Genomic DNA, 4,199 nt, shown 5'->3' on the forward strand with positions numbered 1-4,199 from the left:
AGGGTCACGCCGAAGGGTCGGTCAGGGTTACGGCGAGTGCTCGGTCAGTGTCACGGCAAGGGCTCGGTCAGTGTCATGGCGAGGGCTCGGTCTGTGTCACGGCGAGAGCTCGGTCTGTATCATGGCGAGGGCTCATTCAGTGTCACGGCGAGGGCTCGGTCAGGATCACGGTGAGGGCTCGGTCAGGGTCACGGCGAGGGCTCGGTCAGTGTCACGGCGAGGGCTCGGTCTGTGTCACGGCGAGGGCTCGGTCTGTGTCACGGCGAGGGCTCGGTCTGTGTCATGGCAAGGGCTGGGTCAGGGTCACGGCGAGGGCTGGGTCAGTGTCACGGCAAGGGCTCGGTCAGTGTCACGGCGAGGGCTCGGTCAGTGTCACGGCGAGGGCTCAATCAGTGTCATGGCGAGGGCTCGGTCAGTGTCACGGCGAGGGGCCGTTCTGTGTCACGGTGAGGGCTCTGTCAGGGTCACGGCGATGGCTTGGTCTGTGTCACGGCGATGGCTCTGTCAGGGTCACGGCGAGGGCTCGGTCAGGGTCACGGCGAGGGCTCGGTCAGGGTCACGGCGAGGTCTCGGTCAGTGTCACGGCGAGGGCTCGGTCAGAGTCACGGCGAGGGCTCGGTCAGGGTCAGGGCGAGGTCTCGGTCAGTGTCACGTCGAGGGCTCTGTCGGAGTCACGGCGAGGGCTCGGTCACTGTCACGGCGAGGCCTCGGTCAGGGTCACGGTGAGGGCTCCGTTGGTGTTACGGCGAGGGCTCGGTCTGTGTCACGGCGAGGGCTCTTTCAGGGTCACGGCGAGGGCTCGGTCAGGGTGACGGCGAGTGCTCGGTCATGGTCACGGCGAGGGCTCGGTCACTGTCACGACAAAGGCTCTGTCAGGGTCACGCCAAGGGCTTGGTCAGGGTTATGGCGAGTGCTCGGTCTGTGTCACGGCGAGGGCTCTGTCAGGGTCACGGCGATGGCTTGGTCTGTGTCACGGCGATGGCTCTGTCAGGGTCACGGCGAGGGCTCGGTCTGTGTCACGGCGAGGCCTCGGTCTGTGTCATGGCGAGGGCTCGGTCTGTGTCACGGCGAGGGCTCGGTCAGTGTCACGGCGACGGCTCGGTCAAGGTCACGGTGAGGACTCGGTCAGCGTCTTGGCGAGGGCTCGGTCAGGGTCACGGCGAGGGCTCGGCCAGAGTCACGATGAGGGCTCGGTCAGGGTCACGGCGACGGCTCAGTCAGGGTCACGGCAAGAGCTCGGTCTGTGTCACGGCGAGGGCTTGGTCTGTGTCACGGCGAGGGCTCGGTCTGTGTCACGGCGAGGGCTCGGTCTGTGTCACGGCGAGGGCTCCGTCTGTGTCAGGGCGAGGGCTCGGTCTGTGTCACGGCGAGGGCTCATTCAGGGTCACTGCGAGGGCTCAGTCAGGGTCATGGCAAGTGCTCGGTCAGGGTCACGGCGAGAGCTCAGTCAGGGTCACGGCGAGGGCTCGGTCAGTGTCACGGTGAGGGCTCGGTCACGGTCATGGCGAGGGCTCGGTCAGGGTCACGGCAAGGGCTCAGTCTTTTTCACGGCGAGGGCTCTGTCAGTGTCATGGCGAGGGCTCGGTCTGTGTCTTGGCGAGGGCTCGGACACTGTCACGATGAAGGCTCCGTCAGGGTCACACCGAGGGCTCGGACTGTGTCACGGTGAGGGCTCAGGTCAGTGTCACGGCGAGGGCTAGGTCAGTGTCATGGCGAGGGCTCGGTCTGTGTCACGGCGAGAGCTCGGTCTGTGTCACAGTGAGATCTCGGTCAGAGTCACGGCGAGGGCTCGGTCAGTGTCACGGCGAGGGCTCGGTCTATGTTACGGAGAGGGCTCGGTGTGTGTCACGGCGAGGTCTCGGTCAGGGTCACGGCGAGGGCTCGGTCAGGGTCACGGCGAGGGCTCGGTCAGGGTCACGGCGAGGGCTCGGTCAGGGTCACGGCGAGGCCTCGGTCAGGATAACGGCGAGGTCTCGGTCAGTGTGACGGCGAGGGCTCGGTCAGTGTCATGGCGAGGACTCGATCAGGGTCATGGCGAGGGCTCGGTCAGTGTCACGTGAGGGCTCTGTCTTTGTCATGGTAAGGGCTCGGTCAGTGTCATCGCGAGGGCTCGGTCTGTGTCATGGCGAGGGTTCGGGCAGAGTCACGGCGCGGGCTCGGTCAGGGTCACGGCGAGGGCAAGGTCAGTGTCACGGCGAGGGCTCGGTGAGTGTCACGGCGAGGGCTCAGTCTGTGTCACGGCGAGAGCTCGGTCTGTGTCACGGTGAGATCTCGATCAGTGTCACGGCGAGGGCTCGGTCAGTGTCACGGCGAGGGCTCGGTCAGTGTCACGGCGAGGGCTCGGTCTGTGTTACGGAGAGGGCTCGGTGTGTGTCACGGCGAGGGCTCGGTCAGGGTCACGGCGAGGCCTCGGTCAGGGTAACGGTGAGTGCTCGGTCAGTGTGACGGCGAGGGCTCGGTCAGTGTCACGGCGAGGTCTCGGTCAGGGTCACGGCGAGGGCTCGGTCAGTGTCACGGCGAGGGCTCTGTCTGTGTCACGGTAAGGGCTCAGTCAGTGTCATCGTGAGGGCTCGGTCTGTGTCACGGCGAGGGTTCGGTCAGAGTCACGGCGCGGGCTCGGTCAGGATCACGGCAAGGGCTCGGTCAGTGTCACGGCGAGGGCTCTGTCTGTGTCACGGCGAGGGCTCGGTCTGTGTCACGGCGCGGGCTCGGTGTGTGTCATGGCGAGGGCTCGGTCAGGGTCACAGCGAGGGCTTGGCCTGGGTCACGGCGAGGGCTCGGTCAGGGTCACGGCGAGGCCTCGGTCAGGGTAACGGCGAGGGCTTGGTCTGTGTCACGGCGAGGACTCGGTCTGTGTCATGGCGAGGGCTCTGTCTGTGTTATGGTGAGGTCTCTGTCAGTGTCATGGTGAGGGCTCGGTCAGTGTCATGGCGAGGGCTCGGTCAGTGTCACGGCGAGGGCTCGGTCAGTGTCACGGCGAGGTCTCGGTCAGGGTCACAGTGAGGGCTCGGTCACTGTCGCGGCGAGGGCTCGGTCAGGGTCACAGCGAGGGCTCGGTCTGTGTCACGGTGAGGGCTCGGTCTGTGTCACGGTGAGGGCTCTGTCTGTGTCATGGTGAGGGCTCGGTCAGTGGCATGGCGAGGGCTCGGTCTGTGTCACGGCGAGGGCTCTGTCTGTGTCATGGTGAGGTCTCTGTCAGTGTCATGGTGAGGGCTCGGTCAGTGTCATGGTGAGGGCTCGGTCAGTGTCACGGCGAGGGCTCGGTCAGTGTCACGGCGAGGTCTCGGTCAGGGTCACAGTGAGGGCTCGGTCACTGTCGCGGCGAGGGCTCGGTCAGGGTCACAGCGAGGGCTCGGTCTGTGTCACGGTGAGGGCTCGTTCTGTGTCACGGTGAGGGCTCTGTCTGTGTCACGGCGAGGGCTCGGTCAGTGGGATGGCGAGGGCTCGGTCTGTGTCACGGCGAGGGCTCGGTCAGGGTCACGGCGAGGGCTCGGTCAGGTTGACGGTGAAGGCTTGGTCAGGGTCACGGCGCGGGCTCGGTATGTGTCACGGCGAGGGCTAAGCTCAGTGTCACGGCGAGGGCTCGGTCAGTGTCTCGGCGATGGCTCGGTCAGGGTCATGGCGATGGCTCGGTCTGTGTCAGGGCGAGGGATCGGTCAGTGTCACGGCGACGGCTCGGTCAAGGTCACGGCGAGGACTTTGTCAGCGTCTCGGCGAGGGTCGGTCAGGGTCACGGCGAGGGGTCGTTCAGAGTCACGATGAGGGCTCGGGCAGGGTCATGGCGACGGCTCGGTCAGGGTCACGGTGAGAGCTCGGTCTGTGTCACGGCGCGGGCTCAATCTGTGTCATGGCGAGGACTCGGTCTGTGTCACGGCGAGGGCTCCGTCTGTGTCATGGCGAGGGCTCGGTCTGTGTCAGGGCGAGGGCTCGGTCAGGGTCACGGCGAGGGCTCAGTCAGGGTCATGGCGAGGTCTCGGTCAGTGTCACGGCGAGGGCTCGGTCAGAGTCACGGCGAGGGCTTGGTCAGGGTCAGGGCGAGGTCTCGGTCAGTGTCACGTCGAGGGCTCTGTCGGAGTCACGGCGAGGGCTTGGTCACTGTCACGGCGAGGCCTCGGTCAGGGTCACGGTGAGGGCTCCGTTGGTGTTACGGCGAGGGCTCAGTCTGTGTCACGGCGAGGGCTCTTTCAGGGTCACGGCGA

The sequence above is a fragment of the Somniosus microcephalus genome, chromosome 4 (genome assembly GCF_052327205.1).
Source record: "Somniosus microcephalus isolate GS21.2 chromosome 4, FLI_Smic_1.0, whole genome shotgun sequence".
NCBI lineage: Eukaryota > Metazoa > Chordata > Chondrichthyes > Squaliformes > Somniosidae > Somniosus > Somniosus microcephalus.